The following is a 27,210-nucleotide window of genomic DNA, read 5'->3' on the forward strand; positions in this document are numbered from 1 at the left end:
AATGTTTTGTTTTTTTTCTGGACATTAGAAAGTTTATTTATTAATTAATTATTTTTTATTTTATTAAGTAGTTGCTTTAACAATGGCTGTAGAATCAGTTTTTTTTAATTTTCGGCAGGTGTCCCAATTAGGGGTGTGCCATATCGTAGCGTACACAATATTATCGCCAAAATTTTTGAATATTGTGAACGATATTTTACCCTGAAATATCGTGCCATATTACCCACCCCTACTTATCACATCAGGGTACTATGTTTTGCTGATTTTAGCAAAAGAATGTGAACATTTCCCATGATATATCTACTAGAGACAGATTATATTTGTTTAATATATATTTTTTTTACTTTAACCCTGGATATATGAAGATATTTGGAGTGCGTTATTAGTATCATGACATTCTGGCACTTCATCATTGACTTCTGTTAAAAATCTGATATTGTATATTGTATTGTATTGATATTGTATTTTTTAAATATTTCAGTTACATGTGTGCCATTTCATATCGTATGCAATAATGAAATTAAATGTTAGTTTTGTTGCTGTAAAATATTGTTGAAAAATATATATTTTTTAATTCAATGTTTTGTCATATCGCCAAGAGTATTGCTTTTGCGAAAATACCGTGAAGTATCGTGATTTTATTTTAGGGCCATATCGTCCACCCCTAGTAGTCCCAATACTATTTGCCATATATTGTATATTTGAGGTTTGTGACCAATCATCTAGGCTCGTGGTCCACACATATTTGTGTCAATTTGTTTTTCAGGCCCTGCAGCAGAGGGGGAAGGAGGTGGTTCAGTTGAAGACTGAGCTGCACAGCACTCGCAAAGAAATGAAGGAGTTGCTTGAGGATGTGCAGAATATGCTGGAAGAGGAGGAGAGAACAAAGCCACATGGAACCATATCACGCTGCTTGATCACCAGTTTAAGAAACTGCTCGCCCTGTACACAGATGCAGGTAAGAATGGCTACTGTGTCATTGCGCCCACCCATCGTTGGACCCACACTAGAGAAAGTATCATATCTGCTACAATCAGGGATACATTCACATGTCCATCCCATAATGGTTCCCTCTTAATGCTTATCAGGACCTTGCATTGAGCCTTTAATGTAGATGCTCTTGTGTAGGACTGGGGATGATTTGCAGCCATTAGCTTTACAGTAGGAGGACTGGCATTACAAGTACACAAAATGTCCATAATGCCTTGCACTCACAGCTCTTCACATAAACTATCTGCTGTGTGTATTTGTGCTTATGTAGTAAAATGTGGTCATTTCATTGAGTAGACTCCCCATACTCCCACTCACCACAATTATAAAGGTTGCGTAATTTGCAATACTTCTGTATCTCTATTGTAATGCATATTCCCTTGTTATAATGCAGTATTACTGTATGTATGTGGCTGCAGTCCATGATCGCTGACATAAGATAACAGTATTTAAATTGATTGTCTGGTGTGCTCAAACCTGTATACGTTCTAAGGTGTTATCTTGTAGTGGGTACCAGATGGATAGGACATTTCATTTCCGGGAAACAGCACCATATGTGTACTCAGGAATACATAGTAGAAGGCATTACCTTCCACAGTGGACAGAGCAGTGGGTGGTAATAATGACTGTGACTAATCATCTGGCTAGAATTGTCTGTGAGAAGAGATACCAGAAAACGACTCTTGCAGAAAGACATGCATATCTCTTTGGACAGTACCATGTTCTTTGGCTTCCATGGAACCTGGCAAAAGTTATGGGACACTATACGATAGGACTTTTGACATCACATTGAATCTTATATAAAAGATAAATTATATTTAACTCACTGCTTGTAACATTTTACCCTAATCTGTGTTTGCTGCTTCCACAGTATAGCATATGGTCGATCATCATAGACAGTCATTTTAGCACTTTTCCTGGCACTTACTGTTTAAAGCACAGGCGGCCTCAAAACACACTTATCATAGAACTGACATAGCACAGGCGGCTCAAAACACACTTATCATAGAATAGAACTCAATGGGATTGAGTTTCAGGACCTGCCCACTGACTCCTATTGTAAGTGTGTTTGGAGTCGATGGCTTTTCTTCTTTTTACAAACACACTTTAAATAGAACACGCGTATAATATAACACACTTCTAATGGAGGCCAGTGGCCAGGCGCTGGAGCACGTACACACTGGCAGCTATGGCATCACACTGGTATTTTTTGCACTTTAGGGCGCACCGGATTATAAGGCGCATTTTATGCGACACTAGTAACTAGTAACTAGTGGTAGGAATAGAGGTTTCTCCATGTTTTCCTTCTAAATTGAGAAGGTCTGGCCACTGGGTGGCGAAACCTGTAAAGCTAAGTAAACAAAAATATAATTCAGACAAGTCAGACAAATCAAACCAGCGCTGGATATTATTCTACACAGATTTCTCTCCTGTAAACTGTTTATTTGGGTGAGTAAAGCGTTTCCGTTTATTTACAGTAATCTTAGATTTCCAGATTAGCTTGTTTTAACACAGTAAACGCGCAGGCTACAGTCCGATATACTCGCCTCTGAACAGCAAAAGAGCTAGCCCTGTGGTTAGCGGCTAGTTCTAATGCTCCAGCAGTGCTAGTCGGGGTTAGCAACAGGCTTCAGTCTGACATACTCGCCTCTGAACAGCAAAAGAGCTAGCGCTGTGGTTAGCGGCTAATGCTAATGCTGCTCCAGCAGTGCTAGCCGAGGTTAGCAACAGGGTACTGGCCGATAATACTCACTTCTGAACAGCAAAAGAGCTAGCGCTGTGGTTAGCGGCTAATGCTAATGCTGCTTCAGCAGTGCTAGTCGGGGTTCGCAGCAGGCTACATGCCAGTAATACTCACCTCTGAACAGCAAAAGATGCTAGTGCTGTGGTTAGCGGCTAATACTAAAGCTGCTCCAACAGTGCTAGTCGGAGTTCGCGGCAGGCTACATGCAGATAATACTCGCCTCTGAACAGCAAAAGAACTAGCGCTGTGGTTAGGGGCTAATGCTAATGCTTCTCCAGCAGTGCTAGTCGGGGTTAGCAGCAGGCTACATGCTGATAATAGTCACCTCTGAACAGCTGAAGAGCTAGCGCTTAGCGCAGTTAAGAGCTAATGCTAATACTGCTGGAGAACTAAACTGAAACTCCTGTATAACGCTGTACTTCAGCAGAGTGGCTTTACTGCTCCTTACAACCTGACTGGCAGAATTTATACATACGGTGCACCAGATTAAAAGGCGCACTGATGATTTTTGGGACAGTTAAAGGATTTTAAGTGAACCCTATAGTGCAAAAAAATGATAAATGTGCATCCACAGAATTTACAGATACATTAATATTGTCTATGGTAGTCTGTCATATACTACAAATAAAATGTAAAAGATTTTATTAGCAGAGATTTAATAAATTAAATGCATTGTTTAAAAATCATAGCATCTTAACCATATGTAAATCCCAGCACAGTAGTTGTATAAGAGAGAAAGAAAGAGAGATTGTGTGTGTGTGTGTGGGAGGGTATTTTTCGGGCCAGATTATGGGTGGTGGGTAAGTGAGTGAGTGAGTTATCCTGGCATTAAGACACTGGGGTGTGTGATCACTACCCCAGGCTCTTTATGTGGCTGATAGCCATGCCTCATTAGCAGCCCGCTAATAAAGTAACGCTGTTGCGTCTGCCGCCACGGCCTCCTGGTGTGAAGTCAAGCCACAAGAGAGCTGCCGGCCATGGCACACCACATGCAAAACACATAAACACACACACACACACACTCACACATAAGCTCTCTCAGACACAGGCTGGCTTGCTCCCTGTCGGTAATAGTGTGCAGATCTTACTGCCTTCAGATCAGACCTGCATAAATGAGCTTCTGGATAAATATTTCATGCTATAGTTTCCTATATATTTTTTTTTTACCCAAGCCTTATATAAGCATTTGCATTCCTTTATTTTTTTTATGCAAGAGTCTGATAGCACATCAGCATGGATGGGTATTGGTATCATTCTGTATTAGTACAAAATGCTTGTAGATATAGGGGATAAATATAAATCAAACTGATTCTGTAACAAATCTTGCCTGAGCTATGTGAAGTGATGTTTCTAGCTGTGTAATGTTGTTATTTTGCACACGTTGGCCGACTTTTAGATCATGTAAAATGTTTCGTTTAAAACCAGCATTTTATTTCATTTAATTTACAGTCAATGCGTACAGGTTTCTAAAACTGAAGTTGAAGCTAGATGTCATTTGTTGGAGATCATCAAAACTGCCACCAGCACCCAATAAACAGCACTTTCTTTTTGTTCCCTTTGTCTTAGAAAAACAGAAAACTGAAAGCTTCACAGATGTTTCTGTCCATCCTTCCTCTGTGAGAAGCAGACTCAGTACTGTGATCTTACTGAGAAAAGGAAACAGGCAAAAAATAGAACATTTAAACAAATTTACTCAAGGGAATGTTTTCATAAATGTTCCCTGTGCATCCCAGAATGCAGACCTCAACATTATAGATTTGTTTAGGTTGACTTGGATGGGAACAGGCAGAAAACACTCCAGTTCTTACCCTAGTCACTGAGTCTTGCCACAAAAGATGGTAAAAATGCTCCCCAGCTGCCCTCAATAATTTTTTATAACTGTGATATCATCCATTTTCTATTTGTTAACATACAAATGCACTTACAAAAAAACTCCATACACACTGTTAGTGCTTTTTGACCAACAGAACTCAACTGCTTGTTGATCTGATTTCCTTGGTGCTTTTCAGCAAACCTGTCCGCGTTTGCACTGGTTTTAGTGAAACTAAGGATATGTCACAGAATATGTCTTCAACAGCGTTATAGAACCTACTTTGGTTCCAGTTGGGAACTTTTCGGGTTCCAGGACCTATTACTGTTGGTGGAAATGTGTCAAATGCTTTAAAGTAAGGTGCACAAAAAGGAAGGGGGAAAGTTCATTGTCTTTAAAACGATAATTTCTTAGTTTTGATTTGTTATCATTATATTAGTGGCATTTAATGCCAGTATTATCATTTATCTTAATAATCTCTGGGACAACAAATCGTTTATATAAAATTATGTATATATATATATATATATATATCGTGACAGGCCTTGTGACAGGGCTTCCAACTGGCATGTTTTAGCAGGATAATACTCACCCACACACAGCAAGGGGTTCTAGGAATCCTAGGAATGTCGCTGCCAGATTGCAACACTTCCTTTCTCTTTTACCTATATATTGTTATCACTTCTTCTTGGTGCCTTATTTATTTATTTATTATTATTTTTTTTGAGTCAATGAGTGTACGTCTGTGTATGTGTATATGTATATAGAACACACTGTATGAACACATGACACCCACCGGGTCTTATATGTCAAAGCGTGTATACATGGTAGGGGTGTCATGATTTCGATATTTAATCGAAATCGATCGAAATTATGTCATGGTCTCGAGCATCGAAGTCAAAAAGAGGATCGATGATCCCTCCTGCAAATAGCGCAGCACGCTACGCAAATGGCGCAGCACTCTGTAGCTCAAAGAGCAGCCCTTTCTCCAGAGAATGTGGACATTCTCATCTTCTTAAAGAAAAACTTGAAAATATAAAAATAACAGTTGTTTTGTCTAGCCTCAAATATGTTAATAGTTTTAGTACCTTAAGGAGCATCTTTCTCTCAGATAAAGTTAATAACATATCTTTGTTAAAGAAAAAAAAAATGTCATTCTCAGGAACCGAAAAAGTCCTAAAGTCTTATTTTTCATGTTTAACTGTTATAGTAGGATAGAGTTCAGTTTGTTGGCTCTAATTGTTCTATTATTTTTTACATGACTGTTCCCGTATTTTTTTATTATTTATTTTAATAGTGCACACTGCTGCTACCAAAAAAGCCACTAGATGGCATTACAAATATATCTTAATTAAATTATTTAAATTTGACCATTATGCATAATGTGGTGTATTACAGATCACTTTTATCACTTTGCATCACTTATATCAAGCCCACCTTTTGAAATAAGATATTGTAAATTTGATTAATCAAACCAATGAATGACCATAGACTAATCTAAAACTGGCATAGGCCTCTCTGCTGTAAAAAAAAAAAGAAAAAAGAAAATCGAGAATCGAGGATTTAGAGAACCATGACACCCCTAATACATGGTGTATATACAGTTTCAGAATAAGAGGCCACTTCAGTTTCTGAATCAGTTTTAAACAATGCAAAGAAGTTCATATTCATAAAGTTTTAGGAGTTCAGAAATCAATATTTGGTGGAATAACCCTGCATCTTGGCATGCTCTTCTTCACTAGTCTTACACACTGCTTTTGGATAACTTTATGCCACTCCTGGTGCAAAAATTCAAGCAGTTCAGCTTGGTTTGATGGCTTGTGATCATTCATCTTCCTCTTGATTATATTTTAGAGGTTTTCAATGTGGTAAAATCAAAGAAACTCATCATTTTTAAGTGATCTTTCCAGAGCTGTTTACTACAGTATAAGGGTTCATCATCCCTGTCCTGCTTCTTGTCACTGAAATTCTCTTCTATATACTATAAGGATGCATCTGTAAGAGTGTGGAACTTTATTGAGCCCTGTGGAGAGGTGGTGAACACGTGACCTAGCTGCATTGTTACGATGCTCACGCTGCTTAACTGGAGCTAGGCTGTCTGAGGCTTACGGAGGGAGGCTTCTACATAGAGCCGGATAGAACTGAGTAAAACTTTCTAGTTTCTGGATTCATAGTCTTTAGGCTTTAGTGAGAATGTGTCTATGGTTAGCATAGGTGCTGTGACAGTGCTGGTTATTTAAGAATATGTCAACTTTAGGAAGTATAGCGCCCCCCCCCCAACAACCCCCCGCCCCCCCTCCACATATCTTTTGCCCTACCACTCTGTTTCTGGCCTGTATCAGAGCTGTTGCTTTTGTGTGTGTGGCTTAGCTAAAGCTGACATGCCCCCGCTTGGCTGTACATGTTCAATACACGCGCACAGGAACTGCATCCCACCTTAATGATGGCTGTGTGATGGCTGTGTGTGTGTTTGTGTATATGTGTGTATGTGTGTGTGCGCGTGTGTGAGGGGTAATGATGCGGTGCGGCGCTGGCTGGCTGGGCTGTCTGTTGAGAACTCCTCATTTGCAGTCTGGGAGGCCTTTGTTGTTTGGCGCAGGCCGTGTTGTTACGCACCCTGGAATGTCTCATTAAGAATTAACGTGGGCATCCTTAGTGGCGACAGGGAGAGATCACCCTCCGACATACAAGCTCACACACACACACACACTCGCGCACACGTTCACATACACACACGCTCCCCACCTCCCCGGCAAACGGCCCTCCAGCCCGAGCGCTTTAATTATCAGGAGCTATCTATCCCCCCTTTGTCCGCAGCGTGCTGGTTATGATCTGATTCTGAAGCATGCGGGCCTCGGCTGTCTGGCGGCTCCTCTGCCTCACCTGGCACCCTAACCTCCTCATTACCCTCCAGCTTCCCTTCCTGCTAAACACCCCGACGCTCCCATCAGCTCGCACCATTGATTTTCATAACTCTTACATTTGGATTGCTTCTATTATCGATTCATCTGTTGACTGTTATCCAGTTAATTGACTGATCAAACCATTAGTCTGGTTGCACTTATTCAGACCCCCCCCCCTTGCTAACTTCTTACTAAATTCACCTCATACCGCTGCTGAGACTTTACAAATTAGTAGATGAACTTTTCCAACTGTTATCGATCAATCTATCAAACGCTGTATCTAGTTATCCAGTTAATCAGCTAATTAAACCATTAGAGCTTCTACAGTATGTTAGACTCTTTAATTCTAACTCCACCTCTCACCGTTTCCGAGATTTTTTAAAGTTACTATTCCATTGTAGAGCCAAAATGTATTATTCTTTTGAAAATAATATATAATAAATCTATTATACGTAATCCAAATAGTCTAATTAAACTAATTAAACTTTTATACAATCTTCACTTCATGTAACAACTTTAATGTTTAAATAATGTTTAATTCAGTTCAGACTACTGCAGGGATTTACTAAGAGGTTGTTGTCAGATTTTAAAGCTTTTAGTAAATTATGATTTAAAAATCTATAAAATATTTAGCAAATATGATGAGTCAAACCATTACACATTCTTAAGGTTGTTAAACACCTTTATGTTCTGCTGAACTGTACATGTAATAGCAACTTATTTCTTTATATTTTTTCTTTATTTATTTATTTAACCATCAGCCGGCGTTCAGAGGGAGCACAATTGGCCCTGCTCCCTCCGGGTGGGTAGATGGCGCTCTCTCCCCACATCACTCCTAGGGTGATGTCTGCAGCACAGGGCGTCTGTGAGCTGATGTACCAGAGCCGAGCCGCTGTGCTTTCCTCCAAGCGCGCTGGCTGCTCGGCAATGCTGCATCAGCAGCAGCTCGAAAAGAAGCGGTGGCTGACTTCACATGTATCGGAGGAAGCATGTGCTAGTCTTCACCCTCCTGGTGTGTTGGGGCATCACTAGTGATAGGGGGAGTCCTAATGAGTGGGTTGGGTAATTGGCCGTGTAAATTGGGGAGAAAAAGGGAAAAATTAGAAATAAAATTAGAAAAAAAAAGAAAGTACAAAACAGACAGAGAATACATATAGAAATAGCAATTGCATGTTTCCATTACATAACTCTTCACCAGCGTTTTAAACTCACTTAAGGAAACCATAATGATTTGCATAAATGATTCTTCTATCATATGTAATCTTACGCATTGTCTAATCAATCATATATTCAGAAATTCATAAAAAATCGAATTGGGGTCCTGAGCCAAGGTAGGCGCGGCCATGAATACTAATTCACGGGTTGATGTCGACAAGGTGCTTTTTCTGATCGACTCGTTTTTTTCTGAATATTTTCTTTTATTAGCTGCTGCAGACAATGGAGGTTGAGAAAGAGTTTTATGTGCAGCATGTATATACAACTCAGAGAGACCTACTGTATTTCACAAAGAACAAGAAAAAGTGGATTTTAGTGGAAGAACAACTTTAAAGCATAAATTATATCCTCTGACTGTAGAAGAGCCTGGCAGATATTAGCTAGCATATCTATTACTGCTAAAAATGAATTTAATGTTAATTTAGCAGCAAATTAGTGATGTGACACATCTAATGAAAATCATTTCTAATCCTGTTGGTGCCATGAATTAGTACTTTTCTGTGATATTTTTTGCTGTTATGAATAAACACATTGGACATTAATATCAGCCTGTATTATCAGTAGGGCTGCAACGATTAGTCGATATTAAGTCGATGTCGATTATAAACATTTGTTGACTCCAAATGTTTGTTGTCGACTAATCGTCAATTATAAGCCTTATACAAATTGCTGGGGACAAAACACAATGTTATAAAAGGGTAACACCTAACTCTGCCTGCGTCTCCAAAAGTGTCCAATCACAACAGATTTCACATTTCCTCACTAAATATCAGCACCCTCCACAGTCAAAGGACAATGTTCTGGACATTTGAAAGACATTAAATCCAATGTTCAGCTGTTTCTATCGTTTTGAACCAGTAGGGAAAGCTAGAAACAGAAGCCGTGAGGCCAAACCCGCAGCAAGCAGAGAGGAAGAGCATGGCAGAAATAATCGTTGACTAATCGATTAATCGGAAAAATAATCGGCAGATTAGTCGACTACTAAAATAATCATTAGTTGCAGCCCTAATTATCAGCCAGCTGAGAGATCAGTTAGGCCATTACTGCAGGTAATACCAATTTTTATTTTTTTTTACATATAAAACAGTGTCGAGCTTGTCTACAAATTCCTGCAGGCCTATTAACTTTTTGCTCCACCCCTTTTACACTTCAGCTCTTGTTGTTAGGCACCCGCATAGAGCACAGTGTTAGCTTCATCTACTAACTCTTGCAACCATATTCGATTTTGGCACTGTGCCTTTTAGCTTTTCCACACGTCTGCATCAGCACGGGCCTCCTCAGGTTGCTATGGACTGCGCCATCTCGCCCGTGCCCAACATCAGTCCAGTGTTTTATCTGCTCACCCGCGTCTTCATTCCTGGGTGTCAAGGCAACAGTTTCAGTTGATGAGATTCCCACAGATACACCCCCCCACCGGCAGCCCCCCAGTCCCCGCCGCCGCCCGGAACTTTAAAGGCTGCTCGACAGCGCGCAGCATATTGATTTCCAGGGGCATTTAAAATGTAAAATGCAAAGATATTGGTGCGGTTTGATTGGAATTGGTGTTGACCAGCCATAAGTGATGGATTGCATTTGAAAAATCTTTTTCCCCTTCTCTGAAACGAGGGGGAAAAACGAGGGAGAAAAAGGGAAGATGTGCCAGGAACCATAAGGGTTCAAGTGGGTGATTGAACCATATGAAGGCAGCCGGACTGAATCAAGCCAAAAAAAAAAAAAAAAAAAACTAAAGCGGACTGTCAAGGAACCCTCACAGACTTCAACAACGGGGGGTTAAGAGACGGGCTTGCCCTTCAGCCACTTTAGAAGAATGCCACGAGCCCTTGGCATGGATGAATGGAGTGCTTAAGCGAATGGAGCCCCTCGCCATGTTTTGTGTTGTCCCCCCCTACTTCCCCTTCCATGACACTATTGTTCTACAGCTAATCAATGAAGGACATTGCTATTAGCTTCTGGAGATGGTTTTATAAATAAGGCACACCTTGCTATTTTAGCTTTTTGTGATTCTTTTTTTGTTGTTGTTGTTGTTGTTTAGACTTGTTTTTTGGATAATACATCTAGCATTGCAAGTTTTCCTGCAAATTCAGCATCGAACTGACTGGACCGTTATGATTTACAGTATTTCTGACCTCCCGTTTTTCTCCAGCTCCTCATTGTTAGTCTACATATGTAGCTTGGCCTCAGCGGCCTGTGCTGCAGCTCCTGGAGGTGTTTATTTTGTACCATTAAGCCCGGCTCTCCGCTGGAATAAGACGAGGAATAATGCATTATGTGCTGGAATATAACTTAATGCAGTAGCCCGTGCCTATCCCTGCAGAAAAGCCGGCCGCTGATTGGCTGGCAGTGACATGATTTACGAGGCTGTTGTGCGCATCAGCGGTGCGGGGGTTGCCATGGCGAGAGCCTTCTGGAAATGATACATCTCTTTCTAATTGAAGAATCCTTAGCTGCATCCGTCCTACAGTAAAAACGTTTAAATGCAAATGCCGCTAATGCGGGGAAAGGTGAAAAATTGTAGCTTTGCTGTGTGTGAGCGATGAAGGCTAAAGCTAGCTGTTCAGAGCAGAGGGGGTGATGAATGCTGTAGGATGGAGCAGGACACACAGGCAGAGCCCAGTCCCTGCACTGTGGACACTGACTCAACTTTAAATCTCCTTAGAGCACGGGACCTGTTCTTTTAAATAGGAATACAGCAATTCTAGAATTTGGGCCAATATCTTAAAACAAAAATATTTAGTATATATACAGCTCTAAAAAAAAAAAATAGACCACTTAAAAATGATGAGTTTCTTTAATTTTACCAGATTAAAAACCTCTGGAATATAATCAAGGGGAACTGAACTGAAGCTGAACTGCTTGAATTTTTGGACGAAAAGTGGCATAAAGTTATCCAAAAGCAGTGTGTAAGACTGGTGTAGGAGAACCGAATATTGATTTCTGAATTTCTGAATACCAAATATTGATTTCTGAAACTTTACGAATATGAACTTGTTTTCTTTGCATTATTTGAGGTCTGAAAGCTCTGCATCTTTTTTGTTATTTCAGCCATTTCTCATTTTTTGCAAATAAATGCTCTAAATAACAATATTTCTATCTGGAATTTGGAAGAAATGTTGTCTGTAGTTCATAAAATAAAATAACAATGTTCATTTTACTCAAACATATACCTATAAATAGCAAAATCAGAGAAACTGATTCAGAAACTGAAGCGTTCTCTTATTTTTTTCCAGAGCTGTATATTATAGTGTATGTTAATTATGAAGTTTTAAATAAGTATTTTTTTATTTATTTTTGAACAAGCATTTTTCTAAAATTTGTAGATTTGTAGATAAAATTATACGTTTACTTAGCAACAGGAGAAAAGCATTTCCTCAACTTCCTAAAGTCAACATAATGTGTTTCAGGTTAAATGATTTGTATTTTTCACAGATAATACATAAAAACTCGAAAAATAAAGACATTGGAACTAAATTCCAGGATTAGCAAGTAGTAAATTAACATTGATTTGCTGCAGGTTACTAGTAAAATAAAGGAATATTTTACATTTTAGTGTAGTAAGTCAAGGACCTTAAATAAGTCATCAAATATTGTTTTTAATTATGGTAACATTTCTCAGCAACAATCTGCCGATAATTAAATTATTTCAAAAAAGTTTTTTTGCCTTTTGTGTATGTGAAAATTCTATTTCCGGTCAATAATTACAGAGCTTTTTAAAAACGTCCTTTAAGTTGGAGATATTAAGAAGAGATTTTTCCAGTGTTGTCATGTGCACAATAAAAAAAAAAAAACTTTATTAAACATTATAATATTGTCATGACAACTCACACATGTTTCTCGCTGACTCAAATACTTTTTTACTCCCTATTTAGTGAAATACGTAAGTTATAAAACTACAACCTCTTCATGTAGATACCAATAGATTTCAGATTTTAACATAAAAATAAATATAAATATTGTTCTACTATAAATACTATTTACACTATTTACAGTTAGAATTTGTAATTTTGTGACTTGCGTAGTACACTTCTTAAAGACTAATGTGTTTTTTTATTTTCTTTCTTCTTTGTGATGTGTTGATTTATGAGGTTCTGTTGCCCTGTTCAGGTCTAGCATGTTCACATATGCGTTTGTGTCTCTGTGTGGACGCAAATATTTTTAAAACTGGAAAAAAAAAAAAAATCTAGATTTTAAAAATATCGAGATAAATGTAGACTTTGACTAAAAATGGTTTCTCATCACGACGCCGTCAATTACAGTAGACCATAAATTTCCATTTTCTGTTGCTTCCAAATGATGGCTTTTGTGCGCGAGTAGTGATATTCTATCCGCTTGACTGAGAGGTATAAATTTTAAAGATGATGGAATTATCAGTGCGCTTTCTCGAGCCTGAAACCCGGGGAGTGGGCCGGAGCAAACTCTTTTCCAATACAACTAGATTACTGCAGATAATTGTGTTACATGGAGTATTGATCGAAAAATTGTTGTACTCCGGAAACATCTAAACACACAATTTCTGTGCTCTCTTTATTGCTCCCCTATCCTACAATGGTCCTCTTCAACCCCACCCTAACCCGCCCCCCCACACGCACTTCTTCTATCTTTTTTTTTTTCCTTTTTTTTTGTTGGAAAAAGCGATGAACAAAAAATATGAATTGTATATGTATCGCAATAAAAGAAAATCTTGGGTTGAAACATCAGAGAAATTACTTCTTTACAAGAATCTATTGATCACTTTATATCAAAGGCGTGTGTTTGACATAAGATTACCTGCCAGTTTGAACATTAGGTACACTGTGTTATAGCCCGGGGCAGTTGTAAGTCTGCCAAAGGGATTGTAAATAAGGCAGCAGCTGTGAGCGCCTCTGGCTTAGAATCAACTCCGGCTCGAACCCAAGGCAAAGGTAAACTTCATTTGATGCAGTTTTTTAACCCCCATTTGCTTGCATAGGGCTGGACGCACAGCGCGTTTGAATTTAAAGCCCCGCAAGGACGTCCAGAACAGCCTTGGAAGACCTGAAGACGACACCTATATTGGGAGGCGCTTCCTCCTATAGAAAGCCTGAAAAAAGCTTGAAAAAAAAAAAAGCCCACAGATGTTGAGTATTAAAACATGGGAACGGACGGCGGCGTACTCGACATACTCATACGCTGGCTTTATTCTCCACTAAAGCCTGTCAGAATTAAACATGCTCCCTCCTCCCTCCCCCTCAGTGTGGAAGCCCCTGGCTTTTAGATTTCAGCCTTGGACTGCAGTGAAAAGACATTATTCTATTACTTCCAGCACTCTAACCTCTACCTGCGTGCTCGCTCGGATGCGTGGAGCAGTAGCACGGGCCCTATCAACAATTAATTGCTCTCCACCGTACTCTCCTAGGATGGCCAATGTTAACGGGGCAATATTGAATCTGATCCTTAGATGTTGTCTTCTTTATTTTTATTTATTTATTTCGGCTTCCCTTTTTTTGTAACTTTTTTTTTTTTAAGTTTATTTATTTTATTTTTGTCCAGAAGTGAATTTTTAAGCACTTTCCTCTCCACCTTCCCTTATTGATTATTTAGATTTATAAAACATTTTACCTTGAGGTTCTGTAATCTAGCTCAGGCGGGCTGTATTCGCTGAGCTTTGTGTGTAAGTGTGTGTATATGTGTGTGTGTGTACATTGTTAAATATTTAGTGATTTCAGTTGGCTCTTCAATTTCCTGCGGCTCCAATTTAAACAGTTTGGGCCCTGCAACGCCATAAATTAATCATGTTTGGCCGTGGATTTTAGCATTCACTCTTTTAGCCCCCTTCAAGCCTCCCACCAGACACATATCACACGCCATTTAAAACAGGCCAGTCCAGCATGAAAGCCCGTCAAGCTTTCTCCTCGCCCTGTGTATCCATTACTTTCAGCCACTCTGCAACTACAGGAGCAGTGTTCACTAAAATAACACACTCATCTGCACCTTCAATGGCAGCATTCTCTCTGAGGGCTTCGTGTTTTGTGACATCTGTTTGACAAAAAATAAAAAAATATATAGAAATGTTCCTAACCTCACTCCAGAGCTGAACTGAAGCCGCGGTGGCAGCCCAACGAACGCTGTGGCTATAAGTAGGTGTTTTGCATGCACACTCAATATATTAACTGTGTAGTAAGACCAGAACAAGGCGTTTTTATTTTTTATGTTTTTTCCCCCCATATCAGGTTTACCAAAGAGAAAAAGAGAGAGAGAGAGAGAGAGAGAGAGAGAGAGAGAGAGCACAAGCCCGGCTCTATTCTGCAATGTTTGTGTTTGGGCTCAAAGTAAAGACTGCCATCTATTGTTGGAGACTGGAATAATTCCTTCCCTTTTTAGTAAACACAACAAAAGATTGATCCTCTGAAGTGCACACGCATGGACAAATACATAGAATATAAAAAAAAATAGATTTTATTTTTTTGCAGTCCAGCTGCAATGCACAAAAAAGCAAAAAAAAAAAAAAAAAAAACACTTGATTTTCACAGTGACACAAACACAAGGAAAAGAATATGTGCATATATTCATCACTGATGATACTGAGCTGGATTTTACAATAGAAGATCATTAAAAATATATATTTATTTGATCTTCACTTGTATTTGTGATACACAGGAGGAGTGTTTTGTGAATGTAATGTGTGTACATTGTTTGTGTGTAGCTGTGTTAGTGTGTGTGTGGGTTCATGTGTCAAAGGATTCATACAGTACATACAGTCTTCTTCTCTTTAGTGTGTGTAATTGTGATGTGTTTATTTATGTGCTTATTTATATAAACATATGCTTTACAGTTGTTTTATGTTAAATATTTTATATGTACATAAACATATATTTATATACTTTTTAATATAATTAATATAATTAATATAATTTAAATATGTATTGTATAGATTTAATTGAGTCCTTCAATCGAATAACCATATATCAACCATGTGTCCCTTTGTTCTTTTTTTACGTTAAAAGAAGTAAAATGTGCAGTATTCATATGTGTATTTCTTCATTCACAAAAGCACATACAAATTACTCACAATAAATACACTAAAAAGAGGACATGGTTAATGTATGTTTATTTGTTGGATAGGCTCAGTTGTATACATAAATCTTATAGGAACTTATAAATGTATGCATATATGTAAGCATATTTAGGCTATATTTGTAAAATGAAGTCTCAATAATACAATACATTGAGCAGGATATCTACCTCCCATTTCTCTCTCTCTCTCTTTTTTTTCTCCTATTTTATTCTGTGTGCCCCCCCCTCTCTCTCTCTTTGACTCTGCAGCAGGACAGGAGGAGGGGGCAGTATTGTTACCAGTATCCAGTCAGAGGACCACAGAAGAGCAACTGAGTGAGCAGCAAGAAAGACAGAGCACTTACTAACTGAGCTACAGTATGATATGATTCACTTCCTGTACAATAACTTTAAACACTGTAGAATGAGGATCACACTGTTATATTTAATATAAAACGCTTTAAGTATTATTTACTGGTATTATAGAAAATACATTATCTAGTATATACAGAGTCTAGAGGAAGAGTGGAGAGACACACAGTCCGAGCTGCTTGAGGTCTAGTGTGAAGTTTCCACAGTCAGTGATGGTTTTATCAAGTATAAAATCAGTGCAGTGTTTTCCCAGAAAATCTTACAGCAAACTTTTATGGAGATGCAGATTTCATTTTCCAGCAGGATTTGGCACACTGCCCACACTGCCAAAAGTACCAATTGGTCATATATAATATTCTAATGTTCTGAGACACTGATTTTTGGATTTTAATTGGCTGTAAGCCATAATTATCAACAGAAAGAAGTAAATGCCTAAAATAGGTAATTCTGTGTGTAATACATCTTTATAATATCTAAGTTTCACATTTTAAACTGAATTACTGAAATAAAGTAACATTTATATATTTATTTATACATATATATATATTTTTAAATGCACTAGCAATAATAATAATAATAATAATAATAATAATAATAATAATAATAATATTAATGAAACATTAACTATTCATTCATATTTTAACATAGGTCTATCGAGTTAGATAGTGGTGAAAAAAATGATAAAAGCACATTAAATGGTTGGCTGGGAATTATTTAAAGTTTATGGAATAAAAAAAGCCATTTTTGTAATATTTAATAATACCATTGACCATGCATGAAATAGTAATATACGATGAGAAAATTGATGATCATTTTAACCAATTACAATAAAATTCAGTTCAATTATTACTGTTAGTTATAGATTAGGTTCTCGACCCATTTTTTATTTTATATAAAGCTATAGCATGATAATCACAATATAGCGAAGTAACAAATCACACTGTTAACATAAAAAAGTGTGCACACTTCAGCTCCACCACTTACATTACACTTCATTTGGAGTTCCATTCTTAATAAGCTTTCTTAAATAATAGATGTAATGCTTCTTCCGCGTTCATTATCATCATTCTGATTATTTTGGACAGTCTAGCAACTTAAAATTGTCGTTAAAATGTCGAGTTTAAATCAGGCTCAGGCTCATGATGACAGTTTTCTGGGCTCCAGTAACCAGGCTGGATTTTTTTTTGACCCGATTTTCTTAGCTCTAAAATCAATGACCCCTTTCACCTTAAGATACAGAACCACCCTTACAACCACCAACTTACTTATATACATTAAGATGCAGCTTCACCATTGACTACCGACTTCTCCAATTTCAGTAACACCTCTGTCCACTATCCAACAAATAACTATATATTTACCATTTTTCTTATTAATCCATTTATCATTATTGTAAGTTATTATTATTATGTGCCTTTGTGAACTGATCCTGTAGTTGTAAAATACTGTAACAACATTGATGTAGCTATTAGTTAATTTACTTATTATATAATATATTGACCACTGTGTTGCCAGGTTGCTACAGAAAAACATGACAGCACCACCAGCTTACCCAGCTACTGTACAGAGCAGTCACATTATTATCCACCATTTTGCCCATTTTGCAGTATAATACTGTAACACCATTGATCACTTCCCTACATCTTTTTATAGCGAGATATTATAAAACAAAAAACAACCAAATTATCCAGCTAAAATAATGCAACACCACTGAACTCCATTGATGTTGCAAGTAGCTGTAGTATCAGTTGGGTCAATATTAGTAAAATATATCTTTTGTGTCTGCAGCACTTGTTTAAATTGTATACAAAACACTGTGTAACAATTTATTTAGCAAGATTTACTCTGCATGAACACATTAATATAAATATATAGAGGAACTGTTGGAAGGCTTTACATACTTTTTGCATATTTTATACAGTTTTCTTTGATGTGGGGTGAGGTTTTGCCATGTCATTTGCCATTGTTTTTTTTCTGTTGTCTAAATCTTTGGCATTTCAATTATATTTAATTATTATTGTCAGGTGCAGCAAGGGAGACACAACTGCAAGTGTTATATATATTTAATGAAACAAAAATAAACCAAAAAATTAACACAACCTCAGGAAAAATATACAAACAGGACTAACTACCAAAAACAAGAAATAAACTGAGACAAGGAACAGCATGTAAAAACATACAAGACCCATGTGAAAACATACAAGAAGCAACAAGCTAACAATGAAAACAAAGGGCTATAAATACACATAAGGGGACAGAAAACAGGAAACACCTGGGGACAGGTAACGAGGGGCGGAGCTAAAATGAGCATAGGTGAGTGCACTGAAAACAGGGGCAGAGTGACAGTAGGACCACGTGCCGGGAAAATTATTTATTTAGATTTTTTTTTTCCCTGTAATTTCCTGTCCACTCTTTTATCTTACATTAAAATTTCAATTTACATTTGTGACATTTATCTGACACTCTTATCTAGAGGCTGTACTAGGTTGTTCCTGTTACAGAGGTGGTATAATATAGTGTTAGTAGTCTTGCAGAAGGATGGTGGTGTTATCCACTGTGCCACACCAACCACCTTGGAATAAACTCCTCTTAAAAAAATGCAACCTTTGACATTGCAGCAATTAATAATATTAATTTCACTTAATATTTTTTATATTGTCTCCATACTTAGCTGATGCAACGTGTTAGCTGTCCATCCTGTCATGGTAAAATATCAGGTTAGAGTAAAAAAAGACTGGTTTTAACTGTTAATCAAACATGTTTTCATTGAATGCCAACTTTCACTTGCATGCATGACAGAAGAAATTAATAAAAAATAAGCTTATTGAGCTGATTAAGCTGGAAATATGATTTCTGTGTGGTCTGATGTCTCATAAATATGATGAAATTAATGAAAAATCATTAGTCAAGTTTTGCGGGCAAAAAGGTGTAGTATTCTCTTACCTCTTACCTTAACTAGAGGAAGATACAAAAACTTGACCCTTGACCACCAACTAAAGGCCAATTTACACATCTGTGTCGTATCTACACGGTAGGCTATGCGAATTCAGCGAAAGTGCGCTACATGGTGGAGGACGTTTATACTTCTGCGTGCGTGTATCAGCGGCTCTGCGTCGCTCTGCAGTTTAAACCACGGAGGTGGGAATGTGTGGGCGAGAACCCGAGGCCCGGTGGACCTATCACAGCTGCGGCTAGGTTTGACGGAGAAGTATAAATTGGCCTTAACCCAGCTAACAACAGTAAAACCATTAACCACTGGTGCATTCAGTAACAGTAAGATACTAAAACACTCTGGATGTCATAAATAGCTGATATAGTTACTATGGCTTTACTATGACCCAGTTACAGAAGGCTAAGATACAGGAGCATACAATAACAGTGACCACCAGCTCACCCAGGTACAGTAGAATTCTGTAACACACAGTAGACCATCAGCTGACCCAGCTGCCGTACTGTACTGTATAACACCATTCATTTTGCATTGTGAGATAAACTCAGATGGCTGCAATAAGCACAGCATAAGCACACATAGGGGCAGTAACACAGAGTAGCATGTACAACCAATTACAGTAAGATATAGTGTCTTCCCTTATTTACTGTACTATCTCACTCTTTATTGATTCTCTCTCTCTCTCTTTCTCTCTCTCTTTCTCTGGCTGTCCCTCTTAACTCCACACACTCTTAATACTCCCGCCTATTGTCATAGTCTCAGCAATGCTCAGCTATAGGGGATCAGCTCCTCCGTTACAGTAAGCTGTGTTTACGCTCTCGCTCTGCCTGGGCCTATCTTGCACGCTGTATTCTGGCAGCAGAAGTGCGACTCATGCCTCGCCGCTGGTTGCCTGGTGTGTGCCGAGACAGCGTGTTTAAACAGCATCTGTGTGTAATCTGTGTACAGTGTGCGTCAGTTCCAAACCAGCATGTGCTCACGTAACTAGTGTTTTGCCCTTTGGAGTATTTAGTTTGATCTTTGCTTGCCGGCTGACTTAATCAGTCTTATTTGGGATTTCATTGCTTATTTTTTTTCTTCCCCCCCTTTCTTTTTTTGGAAGTTGTTAACATGCGCACCCACAGGTGGCTCGACTGGATCCCACGTTCTTTCCCCTGCGTACAAATGTCGATTATTAGGCTAAGCATGATGCAAAATGTCTTTCAGCTGTGCCTGGGAACCCCCTGTTTTCCCCCCACCTTCCTCTCTCTCTCTCTTTCTCTCTCCCTCACTCTCTCTCCCTCTCCCCCCTCTGTCATCTCATGCAAACTGCCTTTCCATTTCCCCCACACTGCAATTACAAGGCCTTGCTTTTTTGGCACGGTGCAGGCTGCAAAAAGCAGTCTTATGTAGCCCAATCTGTTAGCATTAATGAAAGTCTGCGCTGAAATACAAAACAGACTCGTTGGCCTGTGTGTACGGCGGGGTAAGAAATACAGCGATGTGTTACTTGTATTGTGATTAATTGTGTCACAATGTATTTTTCACACCTTTTTTGCATTGCAAAAGTTTTGGATATTTTGACTTTTAAGGGTTTTTTTATATTTATTTCTTTATTTTATTCATTTTTCTTTATCCCACTCACTTAAGGCATTAAAACAAGTTCCTGTATTACTATTAAAAATAGTCAAGATCAGTTATAATGTGATCATTTTCTAACCTCTCTTTATGTCTTAGTATAAAGAAGTGTAATTTTTGTGAATTTTAGACTGATGTGTGTAAATGAGCATTGTTTGGATTGGCTGCCCTAGAGTCTTAAAAAAACACTTTGGGACACTTTGTGTTCTGATTTATCGTGAGCTATAATGTAACTTGAATGATCTGAGGTCAGTAATTGCCAATCCATTAGATTTGTTGTTTCTAAATGTGTCTCTTATAATATATTTGCAATAATACAGTGCTGATGAGATATATTCTGCCTCTAGTTGTGTCCAACTGTGGGATGTGTGAGTTTGTTATGCATCTCTCACCTGTTAATCTGTTATTGGCGGATTTGTGTGTTCGTCATCTGCCTCTCGTCTGTAATTGGTGGATTTGTAATTGGAAATGACACCAAATCACTAAGATTTTACTTCATTGTACAACTTTAAAATGACTTTAAATGCAGTCTTTTAATTTAACTCACAAAAATCAGGTGCTGGGCTGTAATGGAAACATTGAGACATTGAATTGTATGTGTCTGTATGTTTGTCAATCTCAGTGAGTTAAACTTTGGCTGTGTAGGTGAATATATGTAAATATGTAGAAAGACATTGTTTTTAGATTCCATGAAACATGGTAAAAGTCAATGAACAGGACAAACATTTCTGTCCTGTATTGGGTTGATTAAAAAATATATATATGCCACATGCCTCATACTTTACCTCAACAGTCCAAAGCCATAGGATCTTCTAAAAAGTGAAAGTTTTATTTATTTTTTTGGTTTGTTTCAGTTTGAATGGGAATATAGTTCAGAATGAGAATATATTTTTTGTATATATAGAAATGCAAATCAAAACTTGTTTATAAGCTGTGATATTTGCAAAAAATAACTATTACTAAGTTCTGATCATGCAGTGTGCTTAATTATTTGTATTGAGCCCTCTTTTGTGTTATTTTAAAATTGCAAATGGTGGAAAAAGGAGTAACCTTGCTTTAAACATCTTAGAATTGCTCCCTTTTTCCCTTTTTGATCATCTTTTATAATTTCTCATACGTATTTACAATAATATTTATTTTGCTTTTTCTTTGCAGCCCTTAGTGTAATGTAATCACTGTGAAAACTCATATTTCATTGATAGATAAAATAGGACTAATTGTGCAGCTCTGGCATGTACTATGAATAAAGACTTACAATAGAGAACTCATACACAATAATATTTTAATTATTTTAACAAATAATTAAAATGCTTTCTTCTCCTCTTTCAAAAAAAAAAAACTTCTGTATTTCAAAACTCTATGTCTTTTCAAATGTGGCACTACTGTTTGACAGGCTCTTTTTGTCCGTAATAACTTTTCACAGATATTAGAAAAGAATAGATTTTGTGATACAAGTGTTCTTGTCATATTTTTGCCATATTGCCGTGCTTTAGTGTGCAGCTTTGTGCCTGAACTCTGGATTCTTCTAAGAGAAAATGTCCTGGCATACAGCTTGATATTATCAACCCCCTCGGTGCCTTTTGTGCGTTCTGACCGGACGCAGAGCCCAAACCTTCTATTAGAGCCATTTCTGCTCCTCATTCACAATAAGCTGCAATTATTCATACGCCATCATTTAAGCGGCCTCAACCTTTCGAGCCCCATCATATAAGCTGACTGATTGTGTCTGAATAGGCATTTGTGACGTGTGTATTTAACTCTCTTTTTCCTCTCACCCACCTTCCACCCCCCCCACTCCACCCCTTGCTCCATTTGACTGCACTAATGCAGGCGAGAGGCAGAGGCGCGCGTGTTTGCACCCCACGGAATGTCCAGTGGAGGTTGTGGAAATTGTAATAATTTGTCGTATTGATCCTTTCGCCACGGCAGCCGGTTCCCATTGTGGCGGAGCAGAAATAGACACTTCATCGATTGCCTCTTTACTGCCGTAGTTCCAGGCCTGGGAATGGGGCTTCCTGCTGCTGCGGGGCCCATTGTCTCCCGCGCCTGGAGACTTCAATGACCTCTGATAGATAAAAAAAGCCCCCTAAAAACCGGCAAACTCTTTCAGAAAAAGAGGGGAAACCAAGCGGGACTTTAATCGCGAGAGGCAGCCGCACCAGACTCGGTCACCGTGCCTTCTGGTTTGGGATTAGAGCCCGTTTCTTGACGGGCTGGTGTGTGGAGGGTCATTATGCTTGATTTAGTGTGCTTGAGTTACAGTGCTAGTGCGCTGGATGGTGTGTGAATGCCAGTGATTGGAGCTGCTGTAGGACTTTTCACTTGAATTCCACACTGAATGTGAATTATTGAGTTTAACAATCAGCCACCGCACTGGATATAATTTTTGATTGATCAGAACCTCAATGACTGACATTAAAGCCAAGAGTGTTGTTCTGGAAAAGAAATGTCAGTCACCTATTTTCCAGCGCAAATCATATATTGGTGTGAGCTCTGTATTAACTGTGGAGCTGTGATTCTCGGAATGGAAACTTCTACAGCATCTATAAGTTTATTGTTAATGTTTTATGAAAAATATTGACAATGCTTCACTCTCTCTTGGAGTTGTGCTGCATTCTGTAGTCGGGATCATGCTCATATTAGAACTTCAGGTCTGAGATGTTTTGCTCAATGGTGAAAAAGAAGAGCAAGCCCAACACATGTTGCTACATGTACAATCTTCCTTTGAATATCACTGGAACCTCTGAATTACAGGACTGTGACCTGCAGACATTTTAGTTTGGTCCAAACCAAAATATGAGCTGTGAAATGGTTTGGTTTGTTTGCAGTGTGACAATGGATTATAAATTAAATTTTTTCATGGTTTAGACAATTAAACAACAGAGGAAGAAAAAGAACTAGTGTGGTGCTGAAATATAACCCCCCTTTACGCATATGTGCACCATGTAACAGTATAGAAACAGTAGAATACTCTGGTGATTCCTGTAGCTACTTTAAATCGAACACTTTTTTATAAACTTATAAACAGAGAGGAGGAAAATACAATAAAAGGAATCTAAGGATAATCTGTTACACTCCTTGTGCTGTGTGACATGCAAGTCAAATACTGGAGGGGAGGTAGAATTTGGCACATGAAATGGCAACTCTGAGAATTGACAGTTGGTCAGAATTCAGTATAATTTTCTATAAATTATTGGTGTAAAAAAAATACCCCCCCAAAAAAACACAACCCTTTGACTCGATTGACACCAAATTGATATATAGAAACCCTGAACAGTCTGAATGTAAGCATAGGTGCATGCATTACCTAAGTCCCTTTTTGCTTTGGAGGATGTAGGATGTATTCAGAAGACTCCTTGTAAATGGCTTCCAGGCAAGATAATGCAGTTTCACCTTTTTATAATCTGTTTCATATGCAATTTGTCAGTTGCACCTCAAATTTTATTTTAAGTAGCTGGAGCTGTTATATTATAATTTAGAACATTTAATAAGATACATACTCTTTCTGCTAAGCAATATATGTGTTCAGTATATCGTTATGCTTATTTTTGCACGTGATATTTGTGCATTTTTAGATTCAGTAAAGGCCAGCATTTTTTAAGAGTCTCTATGGAAAGCTGTAGACGATGCAGTGAAGCAGCTGAGGCGCTGCTGTCTCTCTCTCTCTCTCTCTCTCTCTCTCTCTCACACACACACACTCACACTCTTACAGCCCTCTGGCCTCTAGCACGGCGCGTCACACTCCGAACACCCGTAAAAAGGCCAGGAGGGTCTGTCCTCACGCTTTTCACTCACAGCTGTAAAGGTCAGCGGTGTCCGAGGCCCAACATGCGTGGAACAGTGAGGCGTGGACTTGTGGCTGCAGCTGTGTTTGTTTATTAATGCATGCGCCTCCAGCCGCTGTTGCCAGCCGTCGTCTCCCCAGCTTGGAGAGGAGCGGCGGATTTGGAGTGTTCCAGGCGTCTGATTAGCGGAGAACGTCATGTGGCAGCGCGGGGATTATCTTGTTCTAATATGGGAGGCCTAACTGTGGAAAGGTACTTTGGAGTCCTAATTCCAACTTGTAATATTTCATAATGTCTAACATGTGGGAATCAGATTGGATAAGTGTTGTCAGGTAGGGCCCTCACAAAGCCTCGAGACTTAATTAATCCAGGCCTCGGCAAGTTCTTCCTTTGAAATCATTTAAATTCCTCTCAACTTCTTCTTCTTCTTCTCTCTCTCTCTCTCTCTTTTCACGGGTTAGGAACTTGAATAATTCAGACTTGTCTCTCTCTCTCTCTCTTTCTCTTTGCTCTGTAAGGTGGTTAAATATACCGCACCGCTCAGAGAGGTAAAGCTAGGGGGGAGCTTAAGCGCGACTGATGGGAGAGATTGGGATCATTTTCATGTGCCGTTTGCTCTCTGATGGACCCCGCCAACGCTGGCTAATTACAGCAGGCCGAGCCGGTGTCATATCGACCACCCAGCGCTCTGATCAACCTCAACCCCTCGTCACCTTGGAAGAGAGAAAGAGAGAGAGAATGAGAGAGACAGAGAGAGAGAGAAACCTAAAGAGAGGGAGAGTGTGAGCAGGCTAATCAACTCCCTCACACCTTCACCTCACACTGACACTTACTCTAGTTTGGATAAATCACATAGATATATATTTACTGCATCGCCTTCTTTCTGTTCCTACCTGGAAGCAGAACTGTCCCTCCGTCCAGCCGGGGCTTGTGACGTTCACCTGCTCGAAATCTAAAAGGCGTACGTATTGTCAAACCTTAACTTAGATGGAGCACTTTATTATTTCACTAAGGCACGGCACCAGACTTGACTACAGCAAATGGGCTCAATCAAACGTATTCCGTCCATTTGCTCTTCATTTCTTCCGAGCACTATCCATAACTAGGCTTATTTTAGGCAAAATTGCCACCTACATTGCAAATGAATCGCGCTACCGGGGCCTTAAAAAAGATAGAGCGTCTCCGGCTAGCCGATCAAAGCTTTTAAATAGTAAAAACAGCGACAGGCTTTGTAGGCGGCGAGGATAAATCCATAATACAAATTGCTTCTGTGAGATCTGGATGAGCAGCCGATTTTTTAGTATTGAACTTTCGTCCCATTCAGTGGCCACAGTGGGGAAAGGATACTGATCCTCTACAGGATCAATACGGGCCTGGGCTCTGTGGAGCTCTCTCTCCCTGTGTCTGCCTGCCACTCTACAGCTCTATGAAGGCAAACACACACACTCTCACACACACACACACACACACACACATTCATGGGAAGACCTTCAATGCACTGTAAGGAGCACATTCACAGCGAGACCTTGAGTACACTGTAAGGAGCAGGGAGCAGGTGGAGCGCTAGGCATCACTATGCGCTGCCGTTTAGCCTCTCTGGTCATTCCTTTGTCGCTGGCTGCTCATTTCTGATTGAAGTGATAGTATAGACCGACTCATTATGTTCAATCTCATATAGAGTCGTCAACATTAGCAGTGATGTACGTTCGCCTCATTACACCGAATGGCCGAATTGGATGTACATTAAATGATTAGTGTGGAACGTTCACAGATTATATATATATATATTTCTCTCCCCATGTTCCGCCTTTCTTAGTCGTCTAAAAACAAGGAAGTGGGGGCAGAATGTGTGAATTCATCTTCTATATCTCTCGCTCTCCGTCTCTGTGATGGCATCATTACGCCGGGAAGCGCACGCCAGCGCATCAGCCATCAAATTAGCATGCTGTGTTTTTAATGATCCACCTCATCTGCCAAATAAACCGTGCCCATTGGCTCATTATTGATCTTCATTTACCCTGATTGGTCCCACTCACCGGAATGGCAGCATTTGGAAAATCCTTTGGAAACGCACAGCTGGTGCTAGGCTTAGACTGGGAGTGTGGGAGAGGGTAAGAGTGGTAGAGTGAAAGAAAGAAAGAAAAGGAGAGAGAGGGAGATGGGCCTATGGGTGAAATATACAGTATGTATACATTGTTACACTGTTTCTGGCCTCTGGACTGAGCTGTGTCCTTCAGTCTTCTGTTACCGACTGGCTAAGGGCCATCGTAAAGCCACTGTCCACAAGCCAAGTGCAACGACCACTGACAAGGCCATTACCAGCTATACCAGCTATTCACTCACAGCCACACACATACACACTCTATCGTATATACATATATAAACAGGGTACAGGCATTGTAAAGTAGCACAGGACTATGTAGTGCAGTACAAATAAATTGCTTTGGCAGTTTGTGCAGTTGACCTTTCCAGTACGTTCTTTCGTAGCAGCTGTAACGAGATTGAGCCAACTTTACAAAACATTGATGAAAAAACCTTTAAGCCTAATGAGAAATCGCACTACACAGTTGTTTCCTCTCTCATAGTCTCAAAGTGTACACCTTTAAAATGTGTTATTAATGTCCAGTGATATTTAATTTGTCTCTGAGTGTGTGTGGGGGAGGTCACACTGTTCAAGAATCATTTTTCGCTCATGCACAGAGTTTTGTGGGTAGTCACACTGTGTGATTGGATGGTTAACACACCGCTGAATTTTCCAAAATATTAGCAGGTTAAAATGCTTTTTCTTCTGTTCCCCTCTATAGGTTACATTTCAC

At 39.0% G+C, this 27,210-nt stretch overlaps 1 long non-coding RNA gene across 1 annotated transcript in view; it reads left to right on the forward strand.

Moving 5' to 3' along the window:
• Positions 1 to 769: 769 nt before the first annotated feature.
• The window catches only part of LOC111195243 (uncharacterized), a 32,488-nt gene continuing 6,047 nt past the window's right edge, over positions 770 to 27,210 (forward strand). Inside the window, exons 1-2 of the long non-coding RNA XR_007441603.1 lie at positions 770 to 958; positions 15,941 to 16,048. This is a non-coding gene — a long non-coding RNA (uncharacterized LOC111195243). The remainder of the gene's footprint in view (positions 959 to 15,940; positions 16,049 to 27,210) is intronic.

Source organism: Astyanax mexicanus, chromosome 1, assembly GCF_023375975.1.
Source record: "Astyanax mexicanus isolate ESR-SI-001 chromosome 1, AstMex3_surface, whole genome shotgun sequence".
NCBI classification, from domain to species: Eukaryota; Metazoa; Chordata; class Actinopteri; order Characiformes; family Acestrorhamphidae; genus Astyanax; species Astyanax mexicanus.